Below are 17777 nucleotides of genomic sequence, written 5' to 3' on the forward strand. Positions count from 1 at the left end.
GAAAGGGTGAGAGACAGAGTGAGGGAGAAAGGGTGAGAGAGACAGATGAGTGAGGGAGAGAGTGTGTGAGAGAAAGGGTAAGAGACAGAGTGAGGGAGAAAGGGTGAGAGAGACAGATGAGTGAGGGAGAGAGTGTGTGAGAGAAAGGGTAAGAGACAGAGGAGTGAGGGAGAGAGTGTGTGAGAGAAAGGGTAAGAGACAGATGAGTGAGGGAGAGAGAGACAATGAGAGAGATACAGCAGAAACTGTGCGAGTGACTGAGAGTGTGACAGTGTAAAACTGAGAGAGGGTGAGGGAAAGCGTGAAAGAAGTGAGATAGAAGGACCTTGAGTGAATTGAGGGGGAGTGAGCGGGAGTGAGTGTGAGGGAGGGAGTGTGAGCGAGGGAGTGAGTGTGAGTGAGTGAGTGTGTGGGAGGGAGTGTGAGCGAGGGAGTGAGTGTGAGTGAGTGAGTGTGTGGGAGGGAGTGTGAGCGAGGGAGTGTGAGGGAGTGAGAATGAGGGAGGGAGTGTGAGGGGACGAGGGGAAGTTACTGATTTGAGCTTTCGGGTTTTCCATGGACCCGCTCTCTGATCACTCCCACTGCCCGCTCAATGGCTCCGGGTGTCGGGGACCGGGTCTGAGTCCGGGTGTCAGGGACCGGGTGTCGGGGTCCGGGTGTCGGGGACCGGGTCTGAGTCCGGGTGTCAGGGACCGGGTGTCGGGGTCCGGGTGTCGGGGACCGGGTCTGAGTCCGGGTGTCAGGGACCGGGTGTCGGGGTCCGGGTGTCGGGGACCAGGTCGGGGTGTCTGATCCTCTCTTACCTGTCCAGTCCTCAGTCCGCACGGCCGCTCAAAACTCCGCAACATCAAAATGGCTCCAGTGGGGGCGGAGAGAGCGAAACAGATCCTGAAAAACAGATTACAGAGTTCATCAGATCCCAGACAGACCGCAGTGTTCATCAGATCCCAGACAGACCGCAGTGTCTATCAGATCCCAGACAGACCGCAGTGTCCATCAGATCCCAGACACAGACCGCAGTGTTCATCAGATCCCAGACAGACCGCAGTGTCTATCAGATCCCAGACAGACCGCAGTGTCCATCAGATCCCAGACACAGACCGCAGTGTTCATCAGATCCCAGACAGACCGCAGTGTCTATCAGATCCCAGACAGACTGCAGTGTCCATCAGATCCCAGACAGACCGCAGTGTCTAGCAGATCCCAGACACAGACCGCAGTGTCTATCAGATCCCAGACACAGACCGCAGTGTTCATCAGATCCCAGACAGACCGCAGTGTCTATCAGATCCCAGACACAGACCGCCGTGTCCATCAGATCCCACACAGACCGCAGTGTCTATCAGATCCCAGACAGACTGCAGTGTCTATCAGATCCCAGACAGACTGCAGTGTCCATCAGATCCCAGACACAGACCGCAGTGTTCATCAGATCCCAGACAGACCGCAGTGTCTATCAGATCCCAGACAGACTGCAGTGTCCATCAGATCCCAGACAGACTGCAGTGTCCATCAGATCCCAGACACAGACCGCAGTGTTCATCAGATCCCAGACAGACCGCAGTGTCTATCAGATCCCAGACAGACCGCAGTGTCTATCAGATCCCAGACAGACTGCAGTGTCCATCAGATCCCAGACAGACCGCAGTGTCTATCAGATCCCAGACACAGACCGCAGTGTTCATCAGATCCCAGACACAGACTGCAGTGTCTATCAGATCCCAGACACAGACCGCAGTGTTCATCAGATCCCAGACACAGACCGCAGTGTCTATCAGATCCCAGACAGACCGCAGTGTCTATCAGATCCCAGACACAGACCGCAGTGTTCATCAGATCCCAGACACAGACTGCAGTGTCTATCAGATCCCAGACAGACCGCAGTGTCTATCAGATCCCAGACAGACCGCAGTGTCTATCAGATCCCAGACACAGACTGCAGTGTTCATCAGATCCCAGACACAGACTGCAGTGTTCATCAGATCCCAGACACAGACTGCAGTGTCTATCAGATCCCAGACACAGACTGCAGTGTCTATCAGATCCCAGACACAGACTGCAGTGTCCATCAGATCACTGACACAGACCGCAGTGTCTATCAGATCCCAGACAGACCGCAGTGTCTATCAGATCCCAGACAGACTGCAGTGTCTATCAGATCCCAGACACAGACTGCAGTGTCTATCAGATCACTGACACAGACCGCAGTGTCTATCAGATCCCAGACAGACCGCAGTGTCTATCAGATCCCAGACACAGACTGCAGTGTTCATCAGATCCCAGACAGACCGCAGTGTCTATCAGATCCCAGACAGACCGCAGTGTCTATCAGATCCCAGACAGACCGCAGTGTCCATCAGATCCCAGACACAGACCGCAGTGTTCATCAGATCCCAGACAGACCGCAGTGTCTATCAGATCCCAGACAGACTGCAGTGTCCATCAGATCACAGACAGACCGCAGTGTCTAGCAGATCCCAGACACAGACCGCAGTGTCTATCAGATCCCAGACACAGACCGCAGTGTTCATCAGATCCCAGACAGACCGCAGTGTCTATCAGATCCCAGACACAGACCGCAGTGTCCATCAGATCCCACACAGACCGCAGTGTCTATCAGATCCCAGACAGACTGCAGTGTCTATCAGATCCCAGACAGACTGCAGTGTCCATCAGATCCCAGACACAGACCGCAGTGTTCATCAGATCCCAGACAGACCGCAGTGTCTATCAGATCCCAGACAGACTGCAGTGTCCATCAGATCCCAGACAGACTGCAGTGTCCATCAGATCCCAGACACAGACCGCAGTGTTCATCAGATCCCAGACAGACCGCAGTGTCTATCAGATCCCAGACAGACCGCAGTGTCTATCAGATCCCAGACAGACTGCAGTGTCCATCAGATCCCAGACAGACCGCAGTGTCTATCAGATCCCAGACACAGACCGCAATGTTCATCAGATCCCAGACACAGACTGCAGTGTCTATCAGATCCCAGACACAGACCGCAGTGTTCATCAGATCCCAGACACAGACTGCAGTGTCTATCAGATCCCAGACAGACCGCAGTGTCTATCAGATCCCAGACACAGACCGCAGTGTTCATCAGATCCCAGACACAGACTGCAGTGTCTATCAGATCCCAGACAGACCGCAGTGTCTATCAGATCCCAGACAGACCGCAGTGTCTATCAGATCCCAGACAGACCGCAGTGTCTATCAGATCCCAGACACAGACTGCAGTGTTCATCAGATCCCAGACACAGACTGCAGTGTTCATCAGATCCCAGACACAGACTGCAGTGTCTATCAGATCCCAGACACAGACTGCAGTGTCTATCAGATCCCAGACACAGACTGCAGTGTCCATCAGATCACTGACACAGACCGCAGTGTCTATCAGATCCCAGACAGACCGCAGTGTCTATCAGATCCCAGACAGACTGCAGTGTCTATCAGATCCCAGACACAGACTGCAGTGTCTATCAGATCACTGACACAGACCGCAGTGTCTATCAGATCCCAGACAGACCGCAGTGTCTATCAGATCCCAGACACAGACTGCAGTGTTCATCAGATCCCAGACAGACCGCAGTGTCTATCAGATCCCAGACACAGACTGCAGTGTTCATCAGATCCCAGACAGACCGCAGTGTCTATCAGATCCCAGACACAGACCGCAGTGTTCATCAGATCCCAGACACAGACAGCAGTGTCTATCAGATCCCAGACAGACCGCAGTGTCTATCAGATCCCAGACAGACCGCAGTGTCTATCAGATCCCAGACACAGACTGCAGTGTTCATCAGATCCCAGACACAGACTGCAGTGTTCATCAGATCCCAGACACAGACTGCAGTGTCTATCAGATCCCAGACACAGACTGCAGTGTCCATCAGATCACTGACACAGACCGCAGTGTCTATCAGATCCCAGACAGACCGCAGTGTCTATCAGATCCCAGACACAGACTGCAGTGTTCATCAGATCCCAGACACAGACTGCAGTGTCCATCAGATCACTGACACAGACCGCAGTGTCTATCAGATCCCAGACAGACCGCAGTGTCTATCAGATCCCAGTCAGACCGCAGTGTCTATCAGATCCCAGACACAGACCGCAGTGTCTATCATATCCCAGACACAGACTGCAGTGTTCATCAGATCCCAGACACAGACTGCAGTGTCTATCAGATCCCAGACACAGACTGCAGTGTCTATCAGATCCCAGACACAGACTGCAGTGTCCATCAGATCACTGACACAGACCGCAGTGTTCATCAGATCCCAGACACAGACCGCAGTGTCTATCAGATCCCAGACACAGACTGCAGTGTTCATCAGATCCCAGACACAGACTGCAGTGTCTATCAGATCCCAGACACAGACTGCAGTGTTCATCAGATCCCAGACAAAGACTCATTGTCCATCAGTTCCCAGACACAGACTGCAGCGTCCATCTGATCCCAGACACAGACTGCAGCGTCCATCTGATCCCAGACACAGACTGCAGTGTCCATCAGATCCCAGACACAGACTGCAGTGCCCATCAGATCCCAGACACAGACTGCAGTGTCCATCAGATCCCTGACACAGACTGCAGTGTCCATCAGTTCCCTGACACAGACTGCAGTGTCCCTCAGATCCCAGACACAGACTGCAGTGTCCATCAGATCACTGACACAGACTGCAGTGTCCCTCAGATCCCTGACACAGACTGCAGTGTCCATCAGATCCCTGACACAGACTGCAGTGTCCATCAGATCCGAGACCCACACTGCAGCGTCCATCTGATCCCAGACACAGACTGCAGCGTCCATCTGATCCCAGACACAGACTGCAGCGTCCATCTGATCCCAGACACAGACTGCAGTGTCCATCAGATCCCTGACACAGACTGCAGTGTCCATCAGATCCGAGACCCACACTGCAGCGTCCATCTGATCCCAGACACAGACTGCAGCGTCCATCTGATCCCAGACACAGACTGCAGTGTCCATCAGTTCCCTGACACAGACTGCAGTGTCCCTCAGATCCCTGACACAGACTGCAGTGTCCATCTGATCCCAGACACAGACAGTGACAACGCAGGTGGATAAGGTAGTCAAGGCGGCATACGGCATGTTTACCTTCATCGGTCACGGCATAGAGTATAAAAATTGGCAAGTCATGCTGCAGCTGTACAGAACCTTAGTTAGGCCACACTTGGAATATTGCATACAATTCTAGTCGCCACACTACTAGAAGGACGTGGAGGCTTTGGAGAGGGTACAGAAGAGGTTTACCAGGATGTTGCCTGGTCTGGAGGGTATTAGCTATGAGGAGAGGTTGATAAACTTGGATTGTTTTCACTGGAACGACGGAGGTGGAGGGGCGACATGATAGAGGTTTACAAAGTTATAAGTGGCATGGACAGAGTGGATAGTCAGAAGCTTTTTCCCAGGGTGGAAGAGTCAGTTACTAGGGGACATAGGTTTAAGGTGCGAGGGGCAAAGTTTAGAGGGGATGTGTGAGGCAAGTTTTTTACACAGAGGGTGTTGAGTGCCTGGAACTTGCTGCCGGGGAAGGTGGTGGAAGCAGGTACGATAGCGACGTTTAAGAGGCATCTTGACAAATACATGAATAGGATGGGAATAGAGGGACATGGGCCCCGGAAGTGCAGTAGGTTTTAGTTTAGACAGGCATCTAGATCGGCGCAGGCTTGGAGGGCCGAATGGCCTGTTCCTGTGCTGTACTGTTCTTTGTTCTTTGTTCTTTGAATGTCCACAGATCCCTGAAGATAGCAGTACAGATCAATAAGGTGGTTAAGAAGGCATATGGAAACCTTTCCTTTATTCGCCGAGGTATAGAATATAAGATTAGGGAGGTTTTGCTGGAACTGTATAACTCATTGGTTCGGCCACAACTTGAGTACTGTGTGCAGTTCCGGTCAGCTCATGACAGAAAGGATGTAATTGTACTCGAGAGGGTACAGAGGAGATTTACGAGGAATAAAAACAAGAAATGCTGGAAATACTCAGTAGGTCTGGCGTCATCTGTGGAGAGAGAAGCAGAGTTAACGTTTCAGGTCAGTGACCCTTCTTCAGAACAGATTTACGAGGATGTTGCCAGGACTGGAAAAATGCAGCTATGAGAAAAGATTGGATAGGCTGGGGTTGTGCTCCTTGGAACATAGAAGGCTGAGGGGAGATATGATTGAAATGTACAAAATTTTGAGGGGTCTGGATGGAGTGGAGGTGAAGGGTCTATTCACCTTAGCAGAGAGGCCAGTGACGAGGGGTATGGATTTAAAGTGATTGGTAGCAAAATTATAGGGGAGATGAAGAAAAATGTTTTTACTCAGAGGGCGGTGGGGGTCTGGAACTCACTGCCTTAAAGGGTAGTTGAGGCAGAAACCCTCAACTCATTCAAAAGGAGTCTGGATATGCACCTCAAGTGCCGTAATCTGCAGGGCTACGGACCAAATGCTGGAAGGTGGGATTAGAATAGGTGGGTCGTTTATCGGCCAGCGCAGACACGATGAGCCAAGTGGCCTCTTTCTGTGCTTTAAACTTTTTATGATTCTATGAAAAACTGGCATGGGAATTAGAGGTGCAGGTTTTATGGAAGGTTGTGGTTTTCCCACTAACTGGCATGTATGGCACATTTTACAAAACTGCACCACGTCCTTGGGAAGATCTGGCCAGGAAAAATGTCGACCTATATGTGATTGGGTCTTCCGGATCCCCACATGTCCAGCTATAGGAATTTCATGCACTGTCCTTAATAACTCCCAGTGATACTTGGGCTGTAACACTATCTGGTGAACAATCGTCCTTTCTTGGTCTGCAATGAGGTCTCCACTTCTTCATCAGAATACAATTTTTAATATGGTAGCCTTCCAGAACTCCCTTTTGCCTCAGCTTCTGTTAGAGTTGATTGTGCCACTTGATTTAACTCTGGATCAGCTTGCTGAGCAATGATCAGAGAAGACTTATTAAACATTTCCTTTGGATTATCCAAATCCCCAAAGAAAGTTTCAGATATTCAGCTATCTGCCTGTGGTGCCAATTTTACCTCCGACAATGGAACTTGTTTAGCCATTGCTCGGGTCACTACACATGAAGGAAAAATTCCTGGAACCTTTTCCTGCAACTGTTCTGTCTCTTTGACTTCACTTGTTTTTTTTTATGACTACTGGAGAAGCTAGTACCTTCACTCCGGCCAAATCATTCCCCAAAAGTAGGTCAACTCCAACTAACTCCAGGCTAACTATAGACAACTCCTACAGTTACCGTTCCAGACATTAGGTCACATTCTAGGTGCACCTGATACAAAGATACAGGTATATACTCCCCGTCGATACCATTCACTAAAACCTTGGCACTCAATGCGCTCTCTGGTCGAAATGTTATGCCTTTCCCCAGCAAAAGAGTTTGGGTGGTTCCTGTATCTCTAAGTTTTACTATAGTTTACCTGCATCACTTGAGGGATAAGGAGTTACTTTTCCTTTTGACAAGACTTCCCTATAGCTCTCAGGTATCTTATTTATGTCTCCTGCACTCACAATAGTTTTTGTAATTGACCTTACAGCTGCAATCAGAGCTACAGCCTGATCTGCCATACTCCCTTCAGGGCCCTTTCGCTACATTGGCTTTGTGCACCACAATAAGTCCCATGGGTTTACCCCGCAACTTCCAGCATTCTGCAGGAAGGTGTCCCACCTTGTGGCAACGGTAACACGTAGGCTTGAGAACCTCACTTCTACCCTCAGCATCTTCCTTTCTGGCCTGAGGAGGAGATCCAGGGGTGTTCCTAGCTGTCCCTTCTTGTCCCCGGCTACTTGTCTTCCCTTTCACCCTCCCACCTTCTATCCTTCTTGCGGGGTGATGAACAAAGGGTTTGGGCTTGTAAACAAGCTTGTAATCATAAGTGATTTCCGCTGCCTGTCTGGCTGTTGAAACCTTCTGGTTCTCGACATGGGTTCTTACTAACAGAGGGACTGAATTTTTAAATTCTTCCAGGAAAATTATTTCCCTAAGGTTCTCATACATGGCCTCTATCTTTAGTGCCCATATCCAGTGATCAAACTTAATTTGCTTTACCCTCTCAAATTCTATATAAGTCTGCCCAGAATGTCTCCGGAAGTTCCAAAATTTTTGCCTGTATGCTTCAGGGACCAACTCATAAGCAGCGAGAATAGCGTTTTTGCTATCTCATAATCTTCAGACGCATCCCCAGAAAGCATGGCATAAACTTCATGAGCTCTGCCCATCAACCTGCTTTGTATGAGCAGTGTCCAGCTTTCCTTTAGCCACTTCATCTGTCTGACTATCTTTTCGAACTATGTTCGTTTCCTCAAACTTTGGGAGTGCTTGTGTAAATTTAAACAGCTTCACACTGGATCCTGGACTGGAGTCAGATCTTCAGATCTTTCCCCACCAAAATTTTCACTGGAGTTAAGACCACCCCTTTGCCTTCATTCCATCTTTTTTAATACAAATTCTTTTCCTTCTCTTTCACTTTCTCTTCGAAATTCTGGTTCAAGTTTTTTCATTGTCAATTCCCTTTCCTGTTCAAGCTTAAGTTTTTCCAATTCTATTGCTTTTTCTTTTTCTTTGTCAAATTCAAGCTACCTCATCTGCAACTGAATTTTATCTAATTCAACTGCACTACCATCTGGTTCGCCTTTTTTTTCTTCCAATTTCAAATGGTGTACTATTACCTCAATTATATCTGCTTTCTCAGCCTCTGGTTTTAAGTCTAACGCCAACTTTTCTGCCAATTACATTAGTCTAAACAGAAAGTGCTGGAAGAACTCAGCAGGTTTGGCAGCATCTGTGGAGAGAGAAGCAGAGTTAACGTTTCAGGTCAGTGACCTTTCTTCAGAACTGGCACATATAAGAAATGCTAAAGGTTTTAAGCAAGTAAAGCAGAGGTGGGGCAAGAGATAACAAAAGAGAATGTATCGATAGGACAGTGTCACAGAATAGCTGGCCAGAAGATCATGTGGGTAGGCAGTGGCGGAGTGGTATTATCACTGGACTAGTAACCCAGAGATCCAGGGTATTGATCTGGAGACATGGGTTCGAATCCCACCACAGTAGAAGGTGGAATTGGATTTAATTAATAAATCTGGAATTAAAAGTTAGTCTAATGATGGCCATGAAACCATTGTCGATTGTTGTAAAAACCCATCTGGTTCACTAATGTCCTTTAGGGAAGGAAATCTATTGTCCTTACCTGGCGTACATGTGACTCCAGACCCACAGCAATGTGGTTAACTCTTACATGCCCCCTGAAATGGCCTAGCAAGCCACTCAGTTGTATCTAACCGCTACGAAATCAATAAAAAGGAATGAAACCAGACGGACCACCTGGCATCGACCTGGACTCCGGAAACGACAATGGCAAACCCAGCCCTGTCGACCCTGCAAAGTCCTCCTTACTAACATCAGGGGGCTTGTGCCAAAGTTTGGAGAGCTGTCCCACAGACTAGTCAAGCAACAGCCTGACATAGTCATACTCACGGAATCATACCTTACAGACAATGTCCCAGACACTGCAATCACTATCCCTGGGTATGTCCTGTCCCACCAGCAGGACAGACCCAGCAGAGGTGCAGTGGTATACAGTAGGGAGGGAGTTGCCCTGGGAGTCCTCAACATCGACTCTGGACCCCATGAAGTGTCATGGCATCAGGTCAAACATGAAAAGGTAACCTCCTGCTGATTACCACCTACTGCCCTCTCTCAGCTGATGACTCGGTACTCCTCCATGTTGAACACCACTTGGAGGAAGCACTGAGGGTGGCAAGGGCACAAACTGTACTCTGGGTGGGGCACATCAATGTCCATCACCAAGAGTGGCTCGGTAGCACCACTACTGACCGAGCTGGCCGAGTCCTAAAGGACATAACTGCTAGACTGGGTCTGCGGCAGGTGGTGGGGGAACCAACACGAGGGAAAAACATACTTGACCTCGGCCTCACCAATCTGCCTGCCGCAGATGCTTCTGTCCATGACTGTATTGGTAGGAGTGACCACCGCACAGTCCTTGTGGAGACGAGGTCCCGCCTTCACATTGAGGATACTGTCCATCGTGTTGTGTGGCACTATCACCGTGCTAAATGGGATAGATTTCGAACAGATCTAGCAATGCATAACTGGGCATTCATGAGGCACTGTGGGCCATCAGCAGCAGCAGAATTGTACTCAACCACAATCTGTAACCTCATGGCCCGGCATATCCCCCACTCTACCATTACTATCAAGCCAGGAGACCAACCCTGGTTCAATGAAGAGTGCAGGAGGGCATGCCAGGAGCAGCACCAGGCATACCTCAAAATGAGGTGTCAACCTGGTGAAGTTACAACCCAGGACTACTTGCATGCCAAACTGCGTAAGCAGCATGCGATAGACAGAGCTAAGTGATCCCATAACCAACGGATCAGTTCTAAGCTCTGCAGTCCTGCCACATCCAGCCGTGAATGGTGGTGGACAATTGAACAACTAACTGGAGGAGATGGCTCCACAAATATCCCCATCCTCAATGATGGGGGAGCCCAGCACATCAGTGCGAAAGACAAGGCTGAAGCATTTGTAACAATCTTCAACCAGAAGTGCCGAGTTGATGATCCATCTCGGCCTCCTCCTGAAGTCCCCAGCATCACAGATGCCAGACTTCAGCCAATTCGATTCACACCGCATGATATCAAGAAACGACTGAAGGCACTGGATACTGCAAAAGCTATGGGCCCTGACAATATTCCGGCAATAGTACTGAAGACCTGTGCTCCAGAACTTGCCGAGCCCCTAGCCAAGCTGTTCCAGTACAGCTACAACACTGGCATCTACCCTGCAATGTGGAAAATTGCCCAGGTATGTCCTGTACTCAAAAAGCAGGACAAGTCCAACCCGGCCAATTACCGCCCCATCAGCCTACTCTCAATCATCAGTAAAGTGATGGAAGGTGTCATCAACAGTGCCATCAAGCGGCACTTGCTTTGCAATAACCTGCTCAGTGACGCTCAGTTTGGGTTCCGCCAGGGCCACTCAGCTCCTGACCTCATTACAGCCTTGATTCAAACATGGACAAAAGAGCTGAATTCAAGAGGTGAGGTGAGAGTGACTGCCCTTGACATTAAGGCAGCATTTGATCAAGTATGGCATCAAGGAGCCCGAGCAAAACTGAGGTCAATGGGAATCAGGGGGAAAACCCTCTGCTGGCTGGAGTTGTACCTAGCGCAAAGGAAGATGGTTGTGATTGTTGGAGGTCAATCATCTGAGCTCCAGGACATCACTGCAGGAGTTCCTTAGGGTAGTGTCCTAGGCCCAACCATCTTCAGCTGCTTCATCAATGACCTTCATTCAATCATAAGGTCAGAAGTGGGGATGTTCGCTGATGATTGCACAATGTTCAGCACCATTCGTGACTCCTCAGATACTGAAGCAGTCCGTGTAGAAATGCAGCAAGACCTGGACAATATCCAGGATTGGGCTGATCGCGCCACACAAGTGCCAGGCAATGACCATCTCCAACAAGAGAGAATCTAACCATCTCCCCTTGACATTCAACAGCATTACCATCGCTCAATCCCCCACTATCAACATTCTAGGGGCTACCAGTGACCAGAAACTGAACTGGAGTAGCCATATAAATACCGTGGCTACAAGAGCAGGTCAGAGGTTAGGAATCCTGTGGTGAGTAACTCACCTCCTGACTCCCCAAAGCCTGTCCACCATCTACAAGGCACAAGTCAGGAGTGTGATGGAATACTCTCCACTTGCCTGGATGGGTGCAGCTCCAACAACAGTCAAGAACTTCGACACCATCCAGGACAAAGCAGCCCGCTTGATTGGCACCCCATCTACAAACATTCACTCCCTCCACCACCGACGCACAGTGGCAGCAGTATGTACCATCTACAAGATGCACTGCAGCAATGCACCAAGGCTCCTTAGACAGCACCTTCCAAATCCGCGACCTCTACCAACTAGAAGGACAAGGGCAGCAAATACATGGGAACAGCACCACCTGCAAGTTCCCCTCCAAGTCACACACCATCCTGACTTGGAACTATATCGCCGTTCCTTCACTGTCGCTGGGTCAAAATCCTGGAACTCCTTCCTAACAGCAATGTGGGTGTACCTACCCCACATGGACTGCAGCGGTTCAAGAAGGCAGCTCACCACCACCTTCTCAAGGGCAATTAGGGATGGGCAATAAATGCTGGCCTGGCCAGTGATGCCCACATCCCATGAATGAATAAAAAAAAGCCAAACAATATGTTAATGGTGTGCTGAAAGACAAAGCATTAGTACAGATAGGGTGTTAATGGACTGAAAACTGAAAAGCCACAAGCACAAACATGAAAAAAAACAGTGGGTAGGCACAGTAGAAACAAACTGTCCAAATTAAATAAAATAAACACAAAAAATAAAAGAAGAAAGAAAAAATATAAAATAACTAAAGATAAAAGTAAAAATGGGGGGCCCGTCATGCTCTGAAATTATTGAACTCAATGTTCAGTCTGGCAGGCTGTAGTGTGCCTAATCGGTAAATGAGATGCTGTTCCTCGAGCTAGCATTGATGTTCACTGGAACACTGCAGCAATCCCAGGACAGAGATGTGAGCATGAGAGCAGGGGGGAGTGTTGAAATGGCCAGCAACTGGAAGCTCAGGGTCCTGCTTGCGGACTGAGCGGAGGTGTTCCGCAAAGCAGTCACCCAATCTGCGTTTGGTCTCCCCAGTGTCGAGGAGACCACATTGTGAGCAGCGAATACAGTATACTACATTGAAAGAAATACAAGTAAATCGCTGCTTCGCCTGAAAGGAGTGTTTGGGGCCTGGGATAGTAAGGAGAGAGGAGGTAAATGGGCAGGTATTACACCTCCTGCGATTGCAGGGGAAGGTGCCGTGGGAAGGGGTGAGGTGGTGGGGTAATGGAGGAGTGGACCAGGGTGTCGCGGAGGGAACGATCCCTTCAGAATGCTGACAGGGGAAGGGAGGGGAAGATGCCTTTGGTAGTGGCATCACGCTGGAGGTGGCAGAAATGGCGGAGGATGATCCTTTGGATATGGAGGCTGGTGGGGTGGAAAGTGAGGACAAGGGGAACCCTGTCACGGTTCTGGGAGGGAGGGGAAGGGGTGAGGGTAGAGGTGCGGGAAATGGGCCAGACACGGGTTGAGTTCCCTGTCAACCACAGTGGGGGGGAATCCTCGCTTGAGGCAAAAGGAAGACATATCAGAAGCACCGTCATGGAAGGTAGCATCATCAGAGCAGATGCGTCGGAGACGGAGAAATTGGGAGAATGGAATGGAGTTCTTACAGGAGGTAGGGTGTGAAGAGGTGTCGTAGAGGTAGCTGTGGGAGTCAGTGGGTTTATAATGGATATTAGTAGATAGCCTATCACCAGAGATGGAGACAGAGAAGTTGAGGAAGGGAAGGGAAGTGTCGGAGATGGACCATGTAAAAGTAAGAGAAGAGTGGAAATTAGAAGAAAAGTTGATAAAGTTTTCCAATTCCGGGCGGGAGCAGGAAACGGCACCGATACAGTCATCAATGTACCGGAAAAAGAGTTGGGGGAGGAGGCCTGAGTAGGACTAGAACAAGGAATGTTCGACATATCCCACAAAAAGACAGACATAACTCAGACCCATGCGGGTACCCATAGCGACACCTTTTACTTGAAGGAAGTGAGTGGAGTTGAAGGAGAAGTTGTTCAATGTGAGAACAAGTTCAGCCAGGCAGAGGAGGGTGGTGGTGGATGGGGACTGGTTGGGCCTCTGTTCCAGGAAGAAGCGGAGAGCCCTCAAACCATCCTGGTGGGGGATGGAGGTGTGGAGCGATTGGACGTCCATAGTGAAGAGGAGGCGGTTGGGGCCAGGAAACTGGAAATTGTCAAAATGACGGAGGACGTCAGAAGAGTCACGGATGTAGGTGGGAAGAGACTGGACAAGTGGAGAAAAGATAGAGTCAAGATAGGAAGAAATAAGTTCAGTGGGGCAGGAGCAGGCTGACACAATGGGTCTGCCGGGACAGTCCCGTTTGTGGATTTTGGGAAGGAGGTAGAAGCGGGCTGTCCGGGGTTGTGGGACTATGAGGTTGGAAGCTGCAGAGGGAAGATCTCCAGAGAAGATGAGGTCAGTGACAGTCCTGTGGACAGTTGCTTGATGTTCAATGGTGGGGTCATGGTCCAGGGGGAAGTAGGAAGAAGTGTCTGAGACAAGGTAGAGGTCAGTACGCCATACAACACCACCAACCTTGTCAAGTAAAAAGTGTTGCTATGGGTACCCGCATGGGCGAACATTCCTTGTTCCAGTCCTACTCAGACCCCCTCCCCCAACTCTTTTTCTGGTACATTGATGAATGCGTTGGTGCCGTTTCCTGCTCCCACCCCGAACTGGAAAACTTTATCAACTTTGCTTCTAATTTCCACTCTCCTCTTACCTTTACATGGTCCATCTCCGACACTTCCCTTTCCTTCCTCGACTTCTCTGTCTCCATCTCTGAGGATAGGCTGTCTTCTAATATCCATTATAAACCCACCGACTCCCACAGCTACCTTGACTACACTTCTTCACACCCTACCTCCTGTAAGGACTCCATTCGATTCTCCCAGTTTCTCCGTCTCCGACGCACCTGCTCTGATGATGCTACATTCCATGACAGCGCTTCTGATGTGACCTCCTTTTTCCTCAACCGAGGATTCCCCCCAACTGTTGACAGGGCCCTCAACCCGTGTCTGGCCCATTTCCCGCACCTCTACCCTCACCCCTTCCCCTCCCTCCCAGAACCGTGACAGGGTTCCCCTTGTCCTCACTTTCCACACCATCAGCCTCCATATCCAAAGGATCATCCTCCGCCATTTCCTCCACTTCCAGCGTGATGCCACTACCAAATGCATCTTCCCTTCTCTTCCTCTGTCTGCATTCCAAAGGGATTGTTCCCTCTGTGACACCCTGGTCCACTCCCCCATTACCCCCACCACCTCGTCCCCTTCCCATGGCACCTTCCCTTGCAAGCGCAGGAGGTGTAATACCTGTCCATTTACCTCCTCTCTCCTCACTATCCCAGGCCCCAAACACTCTTTTCAGGCGAAGCAGCGATTTATTTGTACTTTTTTCAATGTAGTATGCTGTATTTGCTGCTCACAATGTGGTCTCCGCTATATTGGGGGAGACCAAACGCAGACTGGGTGACTGCTTTGCGGAACACCTCCGCTCAGTCCGAAAGCATGACCCTGAGCTTCCGGTTGCTTGCCATTTCAACACTCCCCCCTTCTCTCATGCTCACATCTCTGTCGAGCTCGAGGAACAGGATCTCCTTTACCCATTAGGCACACTACAGCCTCCTGGACTGAACATTGAATTCAATGATTTCAGAGCATGACGGGTCCTTATTTTACTTTTATCTTTAGTTATTTTTTCTTTTATTTTTTGTGTTTATTTTCTACTGTGCCTACACGCTTTTTTCATGTTTGTGCTTGTGGCTGTTCAGTTTTCAGTCCATTAACACCCTATCAGTACTAATGCTTTGTCTTTCAATGCACCATGAACATATTGTTTACCTTTGCTCCATGGTCGGCTATTCTCAGTGACCTCGTCCTGTCAACACCTTCTCTTTTGTTATCTCTTGCCCCACCCCTGCTTTACTTGCTTAAAATCTTTTGCATTTCTTATATGTGCCAGTTCTGATGAAGGGTCACTGATCTGAAACGTTAACTCTGCTTCTCTCTCCACAGATGCTGCCAGACCTGCTGAGTTTTTCCAGCACTGTTTTTATTTCCGATTTCCAGCATCCGCAGTATTTTGCTTTCATTTACTTTAGTCTAACCTTGGTTAAGTTTCTCAAATCAGTCAGGGATATATCATCCTTCCCCAGAAAGGTTGTAGCAACTAACAAGGACATTCCAGTAGTGTAAAGTTTATTGTAATGTGGAAGAAACCTGGTTTTTACTTTTCCTCTTTGATCCCACTGGGATCTTTTCAGAAGCAATTTGTTCTCGAGATGTCGAGAAATTGTCTAGTAGGCTTTCCAGGAGACATGTGGCACCAGGGTTTTCAGCCAGTACACTTAAATCACAGGGTTTTTCAGCTTTTCAGGAGAGATGCAGCACCAGAGATTTTAGCTCTCCCACACTGGATCTTTGCAGGGTTTCTTCAAAGAGGTAAAGAAAGAGGTGCGCTAGGTGGTTCCTTTCTCCTTGGCAGGCAAAACCAGCTGTCTTCCAAACAGTTTACACCTCAAATGACTTGAAAACAATATCCAAAATCCCAAAACAGAAAGTCAACCTCTTTAATTCTGGTCGCCACACTACCAGAAGGACGTGGAGGCTTTGGAGAGGGTACAGAGGAGGTTTACCAGGATGTTGCCTGGTCTGGAGGGTATTAGCTATGAGGAGAGGTTGGAAAAACTCGGATTGTTTTCACTGGAACGACGGAGGTGGAGGGGCGACCTGATAAAAGTTTACAAAGTTATGAGCGGCATGGACAGAGTGGATAGTCAGAAGCTTTTTCCCAGGGTGGAAGAGTCAGTTACTAGGGGACATTGGTTTAAGGTGCGAGGGGCAAAGTTTAGAGGGGATGTGCGAGGCAAGTTTTTTACACAGAGGGTGGTGAGTGCCTGGAACTTGCTGCCAGGGGAGGTGGTGGAAGCAGATACAATAGCGACGTTTAAGAGACATCTTGACAAATACATGAATAGGAAAGGAATAGAGGGATATGGGCCCCGGAAGTGCAGAAGGTGTTAGTTTAGGCAGGCATCAAGATCAGCGCAGGCTTGGAGGGCCGAATGGCCTGTTCCTGTGCTGTACTGTTCTTTGTTCTTTGTTCTTTAAGGGACATATGTTTAAGGTGAGAGGGGCAAAGTTTAGAGGGGATGTGCGAGGCAAGTTCTTTACACAGAGGGTGGTGAGTGCCTGAAACTTGTTGCCGGGGGAGGTGGTGGAAGCAGGTACCATAGAGACGTTTAAGAGGCATCTTGACAAATACATGAATAGGATGGGAATAGAGGGATATGGACCCCGGAAGTGCAGAAGGTTTTAGTTTAGGCAGGCATCAAGATCGGCGCAGGCTTGGAGGGCCGAATGGCCTGATCCTGTGCTGTACTGTTCTTTGTTCTTTGAGCTCCATAAACCGTGACATGTAGCTTCTCTGTAAACATCTTCCCCAGGTCAGTACGGTTTCAGTTGTTTATTGAGCTTAAAGCACAATACATCCAGCAAGGTTCTTTTTAAACAACATCTCAGTGTCCTTTCAATGAACTGTCAAGAACAAAGCAAAGCCCAGCTTTTTTGAAATCTTTAGCGTTCCAATGAATCCATCTCCATAATTTAAATATGTGTCCTCAAAAAACAACTTAACAAAAAATATAGAAGCATCTTCAGAATAGTAGCTAAAGTAAACGTTGGTCCCTTAGAAGCAGAAACAGTAGAAATTATTATAGGGAAGGAGATAATGGTAGAGACATTGAACAAATATTTTGTGTCACAACTTTCATACCAGAATAGATGGTAACCTGGGGCTAAAAAGAGTGAGGAAATAATATCAACAGAGAAAAAGTATTGGAAAAACTTAAGGGACCAAAATCTGACAAATGCCCAGGACCTGATGTCCTACACCCTCGGGTTCTAAATGAGATATCTGCAGAGATATCCTGCAGAGATCTACAGGATGCGCAAGCTATGGTTTTCCAAGATTCAGGAATGGTCCCATCAGATATAAAGTTGGCTAATGTTACACTGCTTTTCAGGAAAGGAGGGAGAGAATAAACAGGGAACTACAGGCCAGTTAGCC

The 17777-nt window shown here is 48.9% G+C and overlaps 1 protein-coding gene across 1 annotated transcript in view; it reads right to left on the reverse strand.

Moving 5' to 3' along the window:
* Positions 1–987, reverse strand: part of LOC137346456 (phosphorylase b kinase gamma catalytic chain, skeletal muscle/heart isoform-like) — a 587631-nt gene extending 586644 nt beyond the window's left edge. The window contains exon 1 of the mRNA XM_068009904.1: positions 804–987. The gene's annotated coding sequence lies outside the window, so the exon portion shown is untranslated. The remainder of the gene's footprint in view (positions 1–803) is intronic.
* Positions 988–17777: the final 16790 nt, after the last annotated feature.

Source organism: Heterodontus francisci, chromosome 30, assembly GCF_036365525.1.
Source record: "Heterodontus francisci isolate sHetFra1 chromosome 30, sHetFra1.hap1, whole genome shotgun sequence".
In the NCBI taxonomy this organism is placed as follows: domain Eukaryota; kingdom Metazoa; phylum Chordata; class Chondrichthyes; order Heterodontiformes; family Heterodontidae; genus Heterodontus; species Heterodontus francisci.